The sequence below is a fragment of the Chrysemys picta genome, chromosome 11 (assembly GCF_011386835.1).
Source record: "Chrysemys picta bellii isolate R12L10 chromosome 11, ASM1138683v2, whole genome shotgun sequence".
NCBI lineage: Eukaryota > Metazoa > Chordata > Testudines > Emydidae > Chrysemys > Chrysemys picta.
In genome coordinates this window covers 67,496-82,105 of record NC_088801.1, presented here as the reverse complement: position 1 = coordinate 82,105, position 14,610 = coordinate 67,496, and the positions used below count along the sequence as shown (strand labels likewise).

At 51.5% G+C, this 14,610-nt stretch overlaps 1 protein-coding gene across 1 annotated transcript in view; it reads right to left on the bottom strand.

Annotated features, from left to right (window-relative positions):
* LOC135974286 (uncharacterized) overlaps positions 1-14,169 on the bottom strand; it is a 137,180-nt gene extending 123,011 nt beyond the window's left edge. Inside the window, exon 1 of the mRNA XM_065561304.1 lies at positions 14,072-14,169. The gene's annotated coding sequence lies outside the window, so the exon portion shown is untranslated. The remainder of the gene's footprint in view (positions 1-14,071) is intronic.
* Positions 14,170-14,610: the final 441 nt, after the last annotated feature.

The following is a 14,610-nucleotide window of genomic DNA, read 5'->3' as shown; positions in this document are numbered from 1 at the left end:
AGGGTTACAAATGCAAGACAACTGCCTCCTCTTGTTTGTTTCTCCTGTGTTCAGGTGAACAGGGCAAAGATGAGAATAGCCAGACGAGGTCAGACCAATGGGCCATGCAGCCCAGTACCCTGTCTTCAGACAGTCGCCGGTGCCAGATGCTTCCAAGGGAATGGACAGATCAGAGCAATTGAGTGATCCATCCCCTGTCATCCAGTCCTAGCTTCTGAAGAGAAGGAAGATCAAATGGTATCTAAGGCCCTTAGGTCATCCCGCACCCCTCCCCCTTCTCTCAGCTCCATGGGCTTTGGCACCCCTGCCTAGCGAGTGCAGTTCAGGTGAGGGTGACTCCCTCGATCAGAGCAGCTCCGCTGCCTGTTATTCGCTCCCCAAGGGTAACAGCACGTCATTACCCCGACCCCCATAACAAAGTGACTTGTGATCCAGCACTGGCCACGAGTGATCATTTGGGCAAAGCAGTCCCATCATGCTGTGCACCGAGGCTGAGTGGGCGTGTCTATGCAAACAAGGTCAGTTCCTGAAGTCTCCTCCCCTAGCTCATCGCTAGACGCCAGGGGAGAGCTCATTCAGACCCTGCTTACACCAACCCCCTCCGCCCTCCCACACATTATCAGTTCACTGTGCGGGGGACACTCTGCACAGAGTTTCACAAACAGCCCCCCCTTACATGCTGGCCCTTAGGGTCTGGACACCCTTCACTTCAGAGCCCTCCCCTTTTAAGGGTTTGCCATTCCTTTTCCTTTCTCTCAGAGGATGGTGATTCCTGGTTTCACAAAGCGGGGACAGCTCCTGCCTTTCTTAGATTTCCAAGATTGGGGTTTTCTTCTCAGTTTCAAGGTCTTTCCATTAACTTCCAGGGGCCCCCAGTTGCCTCTTCCTGATGGGACCATGGATGGGAACTTGAAGTTAGTTTTATCTAAACAGCTAGTCTGGGGGGAGCCCCTCCCTGCTGGGAGGTGCACTTGGGATGGTGGTACAGGTGATAGAATCATAGAATATTTGGGTTGGAAGAGACCTCAGGAGGTCATCTAGTCCAACCCCCTGCTCAAAGCAGGACCAATTCCCAACTAAATCATCCCAGCCAGGGCTTTGTCAAGCCGGGCCTTAAAAACCTCCAAGGAGGGAGATTCCACCACCTCCCTAGGGAACCCATTCCAGTGTTTCACCACCCTCCCAGTGAAATAGTTTATCCTAATATCCAACCTAGACCTCCCTGTGATGTTATTGACATGAACTGTGACCGTATAGATCATTGTTGCAACCAGGGTCCTATGGTTGCACCAGGGCTTGTACAGAGGAGGTCAAGTAAGTTGTCTATGGAAAGTTTGTAATTTGCTGGTTATGATTATGCTGTCGGTATGTGTGTATCATTTTTGTACTTGAAGTTATGAATGTTGGCTCTGTACTTGTATCTCAATGTGTTTGATTCTAAGTAGTCTCAGGGAAGCATTTGGTCAGCTTCTTGAGAAAGGACTATTCTCAGTAAGTGCCAAATCAAGAAACACTGAACTGACAATGGACTTTGGGAGACGCCAATCCACATCTGAGCTTTCCTGGGAATGTTCAAACTAAGGCTAGGTCTACACTACCCGCCTGAATCGGCGGGTAGAAATCAAACTCTCGGGGATCAATTTATCGCGTCCCGTTGGGACGCGACAATCGATCCCCGAATCGACGCTCTTACTCCACCAGCGGAGGTGGGAGTAAGCGCCGTCGACAGGAAGCTGCAGAGGTCGATTTTGCCGCCGTCCTCACAGCGGGGTAAGTCGGCTGCGATACGTTGAATTCAGCTACGCTATTCACGTAGCTGAATTTGCGTATCTTAAATCGACTCCCCCCTGTAGTGTAGATGTAGCCTAAGATGTAAACAATGGCGTCGGCCTTCAAAAACCTGAATCATTCATAGACATGTGAATTGCCCAGGTGGCTACAAACTCCATCTTGTTGCTGTGACTTTGCACAGAAGAACAAAGGGGTTTCCACCCACAAGAGTGTGGGCACGCAGTGTGCAGAGGCGGTCAAAAAAGCAAACCGGATGTTAGGAATCATTAAAAAGGAGATAGAGAATAAGACTGAGAATATATTATTGCCCTTATATAAATCGATGGTGTGCCCACATCTCGAATATTGCGTACAGATGTGGTCTCCTCATCTCAAAAAAGATATACTGGCACTAGAAAAGGTTCAGAAAAGGGCAACTAAAATGATTAGGGGTTTGGAACGGGTCCCATATGAGGAGAGATTAAAGAGGTTAGGACTCTTCAGCTTGGAAAAGAGGAGACTATGGGGGGATATGATAGAGGTCTATAAAATCATGAGTGATGTGGAGAAAGTGGATAAGGAAAAGTTATTTACTTATTCCCATAATACAAGAAGTAGGGGTCATCAAATGAAATTAATAGGCAGCAGGTTTAAAACAAATACAAGGAAGTTCTTCTTCACGCAGCGCACAGTCAACCTGTGGAACTCCTTACCTGAGGAGGTTGTGAAGGCTAGGACTATAACAGAGTTTAAAAGAGAACTGGATAAATTCATGGTGGTTAAGTCCATTAATGGCTATTAGCCCAGGACGGGTAAGGAATGGTGTCCCTAGCCTCTGTCTGTCAGAGGATGGAGATGGATGGCAGGAGAGAGATCACTTGATCGTTGCCTGTTAGGTTCACTCCCCCTGGGGCACCTGGCATTGGCCACTGTCGGTAGACAGGATACTGGGCTGGATGGACCTTTGGTCTGACCCAGTACGGCCTTTCTTATGTTCTTATGTTCTTATGTTAAGAGAAAGAATATAAAAGACCCTGGAAGCCTCTCCATTTTGTCTTCAGCTGGCTTAAGAGATGGCCTCTCCACCCCAAAGAGATGCCTGAAAGAAACTGGAACAAAGGACAGTAACTACAGGGGTGTGAGTGATTGCTGGACCCAGACTAGGAAGGAGTCCAGTCTGTGAAAGAAGCTTATTGGAACATCTCTGGAGGTGAGATTTTATCTGTAATCAGTTTCTTAATGTATTAGGCTTAGACTTGCGCGGTTTGTTTTATTTTGCTTCATAAGTTACTTTGTTCTATCTGTTATTACTTGAAACCACTTAAATCCTCCTTTTTATATTTAATAAAATCACTTTTGCTTATTAATTAACCCAGGTGGCAGTATTAATACCTGGGGGAGCAAACAGCTGTGCATATCTCTCTATTAGTTTTATAGAGGGTGGACAATTTATGAGTTTACCCTGTATAAACTTTATACAAAGTAAAACGGATTTATTTGGGGTTTGGATCCCATTGGGAGCTGGGTGTCTGGGTGTTAGAGACAGGAGCAATTCTTAAGCTGTTTTCAGTTAAGGCTGCAGCTTTTGGGGGACATGGTTCAGACCTGGGTCTGTATTTGCAGCAGGCAAATGTATCTCGCTCAACAAGACAGGGCACTGAAGTCCCAAGCTGGCAGGGAAAATGGGTTCAGAGGTAGTCTCAGCACATCAGGTGACAGTCCCAAGGGGGTCTCTGTGACCGAACCTGTCACACTCTGTCACGGAGTATTGGGGAACTCAGGGCCCTGCACCCCCGGCTCCCTGCGATTCACCATGACTCTCAGCCAGCCAGTAAAGCAGAAGGTTTATTTGGATGACAGGAATACAGTCCAAGACAGGTCTTGCAGGCACTGACAACAGGGACCCCCTCAGTTAGGTCCATCTTGGGGTCCCCGGGCATCCCAGCCCAGCCCCCCTTGGAAGGTCAGAGCCATCTCTGCCTCCCAGCCATCTCTCCAGCCTGCTTCCAGCCCACTGCCCTCAGCGACCCCTCCCACAGCCTTTGTTCAGTTTCCCGGGCTCAGGAGTCACCTGGCCTTCAACCCCTTCCTGGGTTCTCATGTTACACACTCAGGAATGCGCCCCCGGGCAGATCCCATCCTCCAATGCAGACTATCCCAGCACACTCCCCTGTCAGCATTCACAGACCACAGTGAGAACAGGCCCAGTTCGTCACATCTCTCCCCCCTTCGAGACCGAACTGAGCAGGGTCACTTTAGCCAGTGACCCGGGGAAGTTCGAACCTGCCCCCGCATCCCTCCCATTCCTTGGTGAGAATTACACCAGGCCCCTCCAGTTTCACGCCCCCCCTTAGGTTGGGGGTGCTTGATGGCACTCGCAGTTCGCATGTGGGAAGGTTTATGCGGCCTGTGCCCTTTTCCCACCCCCATACCTCTGGGGCTCCAACTGGGCTGTGGTCTTCTCCCAGCGCTCCAGTCTGGAGGTCTGTGCTTTGGGCTCTCTTGGTTTAGAGCCGCCCTTTTTACCTTGGCCACCCTCCGAAAAGGCTCCTCTATGCTGGGCAAGGGTCCTAAAGCTGTTTTCCCCTTGTCCCAGGCCTTCCTCCCCCTCTGACAGGGGTCACAGGATCCGCAGTACTGTCGGACAGTAACAAAGACCCCAGGCCAGTAAAAGCTCCGTAGCAGCCTCTGCTGGGTACGCCAGATTCCCTGGTGCCCTGCGAGGGGAATGTCATGGGCCCGGCACAGCAGCTGGCGGCGATACTTCTGGGGTACCACCAGCTGCCTCCTGATCCCCCCGACTCCATTTTCCCTGGGGGAGCCCATTCTCGGTACAGGAACCCCTTCTCCCACAGGAACCTTTTCCGGCCACCTCGTCCCATGGTCTGTACCGCATTGAGGTCGGCCAGGTCCCTTATCTTCCGCAAGGAGGGATCTCTCTGTAACTCGGCCTGGAACTCAGCAGCTGGGACGGGGATGGCCACCTGCTCTTTCTCGCCCGCTAGGTCCGAAGCTGCAGCCTCCCTGAGCCGCGTCCCTGGGCGTTCCCTCCCCCCCAGGTTAGGACGCAGTGCCCCTCGCCGGCTCTGACCACGGGTCACAACTAAGGCGGTCTGGGGGCTGCTTGGCCAGTCCTCTAGGTCCCCCCCCATCAACACCTCAGTGGGCAAATGGTGGTGCACTCCCACGTCCTTGGGGCCCTCCTTGGCCCCCCATTTCAGGTGTACCCTCGCTACGGGAACCTTGAATGGGGTCCCGCCCACCCCGGTCAGGGTCAGGAAGGTGTTGGGCACCACCCGATCTGGGGCCACCACCTCGGGCCGGGCCAGTGTCACCTCTGCGCCCGTGTCCCAGTAACCATAAACTTTCTTCCCATCCACCTCCAGGGGAACAAGGCACTCGCTCCGCAGGGACAGCCCCGCGCCAACCCTGTAAACGGAGAACTTTGAATCCGGAGCATCTGGCCCCCCAGAGAAGCTAGCCTGGGGCTCTCCTCCCTCCTTAGCAGGTGGTACTCTGCCAGCCCCCCTTCCCTGGGAATGCTGCCTCTCGCCGGGCTGGGTCTCTACCCAGTCAACCCTCTGTGGGTTCGGCCTGCTCAGTCTGTCCCTGAGCCTGGGGCACTGGGCCCGTATGTGGCCCTATTGGCCACAGTGGTAGCAGCCCATGTCCCATGGGTCCCCTTGAGTGGGTCGGATGGTCCTGATGCCGGATGTTCCCCTCTGATGGGGTTTTTCTGTATTTTCCCACAGGGAGGTCCCATGGTGACTCTCTCTCTGCGTTGTGGTGGGATTGCTCCTTTGGGACTCCTCCCTTTTATCTCCTGACCGGCTCTTTACGAACTCATCGGCCAGCCGGCCTGCCTGTCGCGGGTTCTCTGGCTTTCTGTCCACCAACCACAGCCTCAGGTCAGATGGGCACCGCTCATACAGTTGCTCCAGTACCAGCAGTTTGACCAGGTCCTCCTTCGTCTGGGCCCCATCAGCCCACTTGCTGGCGTATCCTTCCATGCGGGCGGCTAGTTGCAGATATGAGATCTCAGGGGTTTTATCCTGACTCCGGAACCTTTCCCGGTACATCTCAGGAGTCAGCCCAAACTCTCGTAGCAGGGCCTTTTTGAATAGTTCGTAGTCCCCTTTCTCTGCCTCTTCCAGTTGGCAGTACAATGCCACGGCTTTGGGGTCCAGTAAGGGGGTAAGGACCCGGAGTCTGTCCGCGGGATCAACCCGGTGCAGCTCGCAGGCCGTCTCAAAGGCCTCCAGGAAGTCATCCATGTCCTCCCCCTCCTTGTATGGGGCCATGATGCACTTATCAAAGCTCCGTGCAGTCCTGGGTCCCCCCTCACTCACCGCAGCCGGGGGTTCACTGCCCTTCAATCTCGCCAGTTCCAGGTCATGCTGACGCTGTCTCTCATTCTCCTCCCGTTCATGCTGTCTCTGTCTCTCTTCACGCTGATGCTGTCTCTCTTTCTCCTCCCGTTCACGCTGATGCTGTCTCTCTTTCTCCTCCCGTTCATGCTGTCTCTGTCGTTCACGATCCTCCAGCTCTCTCAGTTTCAGTTCTTTCTCCCATTCCAGCCAATTCCGCTCCACGGATGCCGAACGTCGCCGGGAGGATCCTCTGCTGGCCGGCGGGCTTCGCCGGGGGGATCCCCTGCTGGCCGGGGGGGTCACGGCGCCTTCGGTATTTGCTGGGCTCCTCCCCACCCTTTGCCTAGGCATAGGAAGGAGGGGTCTCGGGAAGCCCTCAGCAGCCGGCTGACCACTCCCAGCTGGGACAGACACTGGTGCCTGCGCTGCATTTGCCAGGCTGCTTCCCTGAGACACAGGGATCAGTTCATTCGTGCGATCTTCCGCCTCCAGCTGGGCAATGAGCTGTTCTTTGGTGAGCCTCCCAATGCGCAGCCGCCTCTGCTTGCACAGCTCCACCAGGTCGCTCTTAAGCCGCTTGGCATACATCTTCCTGCTGGCCACTCACCGGCCTGTGTGCTCACAGCTCCCCACAGTTCCCAGGGGGACCCCTAGTGTGCCAGCCCTTCTCGAGGTCACCGCCTCTCTGCCAGGGTCGAGCTGCAGACTCCTCCGCCCCTGGGACCACTCGCTGCGATCCCCCCGGGGGACCCTGTTACTGCAAAAGTCCTTCTCGCTGGTCACACACTCCCAGGGGTAATAACCGTCTCTCTCCCACTCTTCAGCACGCCTGGTCCCCGTCAATCCCCCTTCGTTTTACTGCTCCCCAGTCACTTACTGCAGGAAGCGCCGTCCACGGGGTGCAGTAGATCCCACCGCTGCCACCAGTTGTCACGGAGTATTGGGGAACTCAGGGCCCTGCACCCCCGGCTCCCTGCGATTCACCATGACTCTCAGCCAGCCAGTAAAGCAGAAGGTTTATTTGGATGACAGGAATACAGTCCAAGACAGGTCTTGCAGGCACTGACAACAGGGACCCCCTCAGTTAGGTCCATCTTGGGGTCCCCGGGCATCCCAGCCCAGCCCCCCTTGGAAGGTCAGAGCCATCTCTGCCTCCCAGCCATCTCTCCAGCCTGCTTCCAGCCCACTGCCCTCAGCGACCCCTCCCACAGCCTTTGTTCAGTTTCCCGGGCTCAGGAGTCACCTGGCCTTCAACCCCTTCCTGGGTTCTCATGTTACACACTCAGGAATGCGCCCCCGGGCAGATCCCATCCTCCAATGCAGACTATCCCAGCACACTCCCCTGTCAGCATTCACAGACCACAGTGAGAACAGGCCCAGTTCGTCACACACTCCCCCACTGCAACTTGAGACCATTGCTCCTTGTTCTATCATCTGCCACCACTGAGAACAGCCAAGCTCCATCCTCTTTGGAACCCCACTTCAGGTAGTTGAAGGATACTATCAAATCCCCCCTGTGATATTATTGATATGAACTGTGATCGTATAGATCATTGTTGCAATCAAGGTCCTATAGTTGCACCAAATCTTGTACAAAGGAGGTCACGTAAGGTGTCTATGAAAAGGTTATGATTTGCTGGTTATGATTATGCTATCTGTATGTGTGTATCATTTTTATAAAAAGAAGAACAGGAGGACTTGTGGCACCTTAGAGACTAACAAATTTATTAGAGCATAAGCTTTCGTGGACTACAGCCCACTTCTTCGGATGCATATAGAATGGAACATATATATATTCTATATGCATCCGAAGAAGTGGGCTGTAGTCCACGAAAGCTTATGCTCTAATAAATTTGTTAGTCTCTAAGGTGCCACAAGTCCTCCTGTTCTTCTTTTTGCGGATACAGACTAACACGGCTGCTACTCTGAAACCTATCATTTTTATAGTTAAAGTTATGAGTATTGGCTCTGTACCTGTTTCAAATGTTGGCTTCAGGGATAACACCCACAAAGTAATCAGCCAGATATGCTGTCACAGAGTCACCAGGAGATGCTCTGGAACTGCTCCATACGAAGCCAGACAGGACTCTGGGGGAGCCTCCTCTCTCTGAGCAGACTGTCTTCAGGGCAAGAAACTTCCATGGCTTCCACCTTCCTGGGTCTGACCTCGGAGCATTCAGCATCCCCTGCCACACCGTGCGCTTCCCACAGAGAGTCCACACAGGTGGGGTCCTGGGGAAGCCAGAGGGTCCTGCATGCACCCCCACTTCACAGTCAGACGTGACTCTTAGCCAGCCAGTAACACAGAAGGTTTATTAGATCACAGGAACAGGGTCTAAAACAGAGCTTGTAGGTACAGAGACCAGGACCCCTCAGTCAGGTCCATCTTGGGCAGTAGGGAGCCCAGACCCCAGTTCTGGGCCTCCCTCCATTTCTCCAGCTGTTGAGATGAGTTCCTGTCTGCATCCTGTAAAACTTGCCCATACCGGTATTGCCCTGGCCTCTTCTTTTGTCATTCAGTGTTGCACGCATCCTAAACCAATATGCATTTCCTCACCTTTTGGGGGCAAAGCCAGACTTTGAGGCACCTGCTCCCCTACTTGGTGTAAACTTTGCTTGTGCCAATCAGAAACGAACACAAACAGGTTTTGGGCCCCGTCCCCTAGGACACTTCTATGATGTCACAGTTGGTACTTTATGGGCTGCCTGCCATGTGCAGGCAGGGAGAGGAGAAAGAAAAACGAATCCTGTGTATCCTGTGTACACCCGTAACCGAGCCTGATCACCTCGAAGCCTCTCTCTCAGCTCACGTGTTTCAAACAGTGTCTACGTTTGCCGGTCGTTATGCGTTGGTTTGTATTTGTAAGTATCAGTTATTACTAAATGCTGCATCTTTGTTTAAAAATATTGTTAGTAGATATTTTAGTCATTGTGTGTTTTAAGTTTCATTAACTCTATTAGCTAATCAAACGCTGCTCCCCTACCCCTTGTAATTATCCCCAATAAAACTTGAAATTGATTAATTTTAGGTGTGTGTGTGTGTGTGTGTGTGTGTGTGTCTGCAGTTTGCATCGTGACCCATACTCTCCTTGCATCCCTTACCAATATAGTCTATTGCCACGTGCAGCCTGGTAAATAACAGGCCTGCATTTTCTTTCGCCCCTGCGTGCCCGTGGCAATCCACATGGCGTCACGAACAGGATGCAAGGGAGTTGGGCCATGCCCGTGGCACGCTGCAGGCCACGCAGATGATGAAACTGAACAGTTCCAACATTTGCAGTTTCACCTTTTTACTAGCCAAAATTCAACTGATCCAAAAATAGACTGGATCTGTTCCTTTGGCTCGGGTAAAACTCTAAAAGGCTATACTGTACCATTAACCCTGGCAGATACGGGATGCCTCCTTCGGTGCCACCCGAGCTTTAGGTGTCAGCCAGCCGATTGTTCCCTACAGCCTCAGTGCACGGAGACTGTGGAGAACCTCGGTGCTGCAGATCCCTCTCAGCTTTGGAGAGAGTGTAGCCGCATTGTTAGAAAATCCGGAGGTACCGTTTCCAAATTGATTCCCCGACCTCGGGTAATACCTGCTGATCCGGCACACAGATTATTATGCCAGATAAAAGAATTAGATTTAATTAAGAAAACCATCTCCACTCTGACCCCTACGTGTCTGTCAGCGTCTCCGCTTTTCAGGATACAGCCCCCCAGTGTGTGGGTCTGGCCTGTGTCCCTTGTTCCTAGATATCTGACCTTGTACTGGGCTGTATTTTGTTTGAATGGACTCAGCTTATCAAACACTTCGTACAGCAACCCCAGGGCTCTGCCAGTGCCCCTGCACCATGACCCCCAGCACCTCTTGCTATTCACCTCTATGACCCACGGACCTCTCAGTGCCAGCTGGCAGAGGGTACAGGGCACATAGGGGTACAGGGATCCCCTGGGTTCCCCATCGGGGACCTTAGGAGGTCATCTAGTCCAACCCCCTGCTCAAAGCAGGACCAATCCCCAATTTTTACCCCAGATCCCTAAATGGCCCCCTTAAAGATTGAACTCACAACTCTGGGTTTAGTAGGCCAATGCTCAAACCATTGAGCTATCTACTTGCCCCAGGTCAATTTGTACCTTAGATCACACCCCAGAGACAGGGCCTGGAGCCAGCCCTATAGTAACTGACTGAGGATTTACTAACTAGGGAAAAGACGTGAGAGAGTTTGTTACATGTCAAAGCAGGGCGTGGCTACACACAACTGAGTGACAGTCTGTGGGTCCAAAGGTGACACTTGGTCAGCGCTAACTGTCTTTTCGGGCTGACGCAGGCTGACCCCGGGGATCTCTGCTTCGGTTCGGTAGCTCTGCCCTGGGAGACTCCAAAGGGCAGAAGAGAGGAAACATTTTCTTGTCAGCTGTTTTTATTTCCTTCCTCCGGAACTCAAGCTGTGGGAGGAGCCTTTTCCTGCAGCCTCGTCAAGGGTGCGAAGGGACAATTCACAAATTAACCTAAGCCGTGCTGAACACAACGCCATCAACAGCCTCAGGAACAACTCTGACATCATAATCAAAAAGACTGACAAAGGAGGTGCTGTCGTCATCATGAATAAGATGGAATATGAACAAGAGGCTGCTAGGCAGCTCTCTAACTCCACCTTCTACAGGCCATTAACCTCTGATCCCACTGAGGGTGACTAAAAGAAACTACACCATCGGCTAAAAAAACTCCCTGACAAAGCACAGGAACAGATCTGTACAGACACATGCCTAGAACCCCGACCAGGGGTATTCTATTCGCTACTTAAGATCCATAAACCTGGAAATCCTGGATGCCTCATCATCTCAGGCATTGGCACTTAACAGCAGGATTGTCTGGCTATGTGGACTCTCTCCTCAGGCCGTACACTACCAGCACTCCCAGCTATCTTCGAGACACCACTGACTTCCCGAGGAAACTACAATCCATTGATGATCTTCCAGAAAACACCATCCTGGCCACTATGGATGTAGAATCCCTCTATACCAACATTCCACACAAAGATGGACTACAAACCATCAGGAATAGCATCCCCGATACCATCCCGGCAAACCTGGTGACTGAACTCTGTGACTTTGTCCTCACCCACAACTATTTAACATTTGGGGACAATATATACCTTCAAGTCAGCGGCACTGCTATGGGTACCCGCATGGCCCCACAGTATGCCAACATTTTTATGGCTGACTTAGAACAACGCTTCCTTAGCTCTCGTCCCCCAACGCCCCTACTCTACTTGCGCTACATTGATGACATCTTCATCATCTGGACCCATGGAAAAGAAGCTCTCAAGGAATGCCACCATAATTTTAACAATTTCCATCCCACCATCAACCTCAGCCTAGACCAATCCACACAAGCAGTCCATTTCCTAGACACTACTGAGCTAATAAGCGATGGTCACATAAACACCACCCTATACCAGAAACCCACTGACCCCTATACTTACCTACATGCCTCCAGCTTCCATCCAGGACACACCACACGATCCATTGTCTACAGCCAAGCTCTAAGATACAACCGCATTTCCTCCAATCCCTCAGACAGAGACAAACACCTACAAGATCTCTATCAAGCATTCTTAAAACTACAATACCCACCTGCTGAAGTGAAAAAACAGATTGACAGAGCCAGACGAGTACCCAGAAGCCACCTACTACAGGACAGGCCCAACAAAGAAAATAACAGAACGCCACTAGCCGCCACCTTCAGCCCCCAACTGAAACCTCTCCAGCGCATCATCAAAGATCTACAACCTATCCTGAAAGATGATCCCTCACTCTCACAGATCTTGGGAGACAGACCTGTCCTCGCTTACAGACAACCCCCCCAACCTAAAGCAAATACTCACCAGCAACCACAAATCACTGAACAAAAACACTGACCCAGGAACCTATCCTTGTAACAAAGCCCGATGCCAACTCTGTCCGCATATCTATTCAAGTGACATCATCATAGGACCTAATCACATCAGCCATACCATCAGGGGCTCGTTCACCTGCACATCTACCAATGTGATATATGCCATCATGTGCCAGCAATGCCCCTCTGCCATGTACATTGGCCAAACCGGACAGTCTCTATGCAAAAGAATTAATGGACACAAATCTGACATCAGGAATCATAACATTCAAAAACCAGTGGGAGAACACTTCAACCTCTCTAATCACTCAGTGACAGACTTGAAGGTGACAATTTTGCAACAAAAAAACTTCAAAAACAGACTCCAAAGAGAGACTGCTGAACTCAAAGTAATATGCAAATTAGATACAATTAACTTAGGTTTAAACCGAGACTGGGAATGGTTGGGTCATTACACTAATTGAATTTTTTTCCCCCCATGTTAAGTTCTCCTCACACCTTCTATGGGTCATCTCGATTATCACTTCAAAGGTTTTTCTTCTGCTGCTACTGATAGCTCATCTCAATTGATTGGCCTCTCACAGTTGGTCTGGCTACTCCCACCTTTTCATGTTCTCTGTATGTATAAATATCTTCTGTCTGTGTGTGCCATTCTATGCATCCGAAGAAGTGGGCTGTAGCCCACGAAAGCTTATGCTGAAATACATTTGTTAGTCTCTAAGGAGCCACAAGTACTCCTGTTCTTTTTGTGGATACAGACTAACATGGCTGCTACTCTGAAAAAAATTCACAAAGTCTTTGCCTCGTGCTGTCCCACAACGGCCCATTGAGCTTTGGGCAGGAGACGATCCCTCCCGGCTGGGTTCACAGTTTCAAAGCAAATATTCATGAGAGTCATAAAACAAACCTTCACTCTTCCCTTACCGCCTGTGATACAGCGATTCTCCGGGAGATTGACGCCGGCAGCCACGTACAAGCATTTCATGAGCACTAAACACATTGTTAGACGGCCCAAACCCACAGAACCAGGCTAACACACCGGCTGGTTTCCACCAATGACTTTGTCCGTGCTCAGCTGAGGCCTAAAGCCTTGGCAAGAGCTGGCACCTGGCCTGCCAGGGTCTCCCCACCTGTGAGTGAGCCGTGCCCTGCAGCCAGGGTTCGCTCCAGGAAACAGCTGATGCTGCTCAGGGACTGAGCAGTGGGGAAAAGGGCTGGGAGGAGGATGTGGGCCAGGGGAGCAAGACCTGGGGTGCAGGTGTAACCCACACATCTCCTGGGGGTGGTGTTCTGTCCCATCTACTGGCACCGAGACCACTTAGAGCAGCAGTTCTCAGACTTTTGTCCTGGTGACCCCTTTCACAGAGCAAGCCTCTGAGTGCGACCCCCCCTTATAAATTAAAAACACTTTTTAATATATTTAACACCATTACAAATGCTGGAGGCAAAGCAGGGTTTTGGGTGGAGGTCGCTGACAGCTCGCGACCCCCATGTAATAATCTCACAAACCCCTGAAGGGTCCCGATCCCCAGTTTGAGACCCCGACTTAGAGAGAAAAGGAGTCTGCTCTACAGCCTTAGCGAACAGCCCATTGGCTTTTAGCTCATGCAGTTGAGGCTCGTGCACTAAGCTCCAGAGACCCCCAGTTCAAGGCTGCCTGTTGCCGACCAGGGTCTGCCGGCGTTACACGGGGCTGGGGGCAAGAGGTTCAGACCTTCACTGCTCCTGCACACAGCCATGCAGTCCCGGGGGGATGGACAGAGAGATGCACACAGCCACGCGGTCCCTGGGTATGGAGAGACAGATGCACATGGCCACGCGGTACCGGTGGGGATGGACAGTCAGATGCACACGGCCACACAGTCCCTGGGAGGGATGGACAGACAGACGCACACGCCACGCGGTCCCTGGGGGAGGGAGGGACAGACACTCACACGTGTGTTTTGAACTAAGGAGCTGCCGGCTGACTCTGCCAGTTCCCTGCCCTCACACCCGGTCACTCAGGAGAGGGGCGAGTCACCACTGAGCTGGGCTCTGTACTCACCAGATGCTGCTGAGCTTGTGCCACGTCTGGTCTCTCACTTCAGGGGCTGCAGCGACGGCTGTTCTGCGTCCAGTGAACAATCCGATGCAGCTTAGCCCCTTTCGCCCCTGCAACAACAGGAAATCCCCGTGAAGTGAAACCTTTTGCTTTCCGTTTCTTGCTGCTGGAAAGTCCCGTGTGGGGCCAGTTGTGAGAAGGTAACAGTAATTTCTTTATAGTGTATTACGGGAATTATGTTTTGGGTGAGTGGAAAAGCCTGTCCCCTCTAGACAGGATTCACGGGCGCAGGTCGTTTCTAACAATTCAGTGTCAAACGGGAGCAGCCAGAACTTTCTGGGCTTTTCTTCAATGCAGAGTTAACACCAGAGTTAGGCAAAAAGCTTTTCACACACAACTTTTTTCGGCAAAGAATGGAGATTGAGTGACACCAAAATGGTTTGTGACTTTGTGTTGATTTTGCTGAATTGTTCATTTTTGAAAAAATATATTAAATGTCAAAATGGCCAGTTTTGACATTTTCAAAATGAACCGTTCAATTT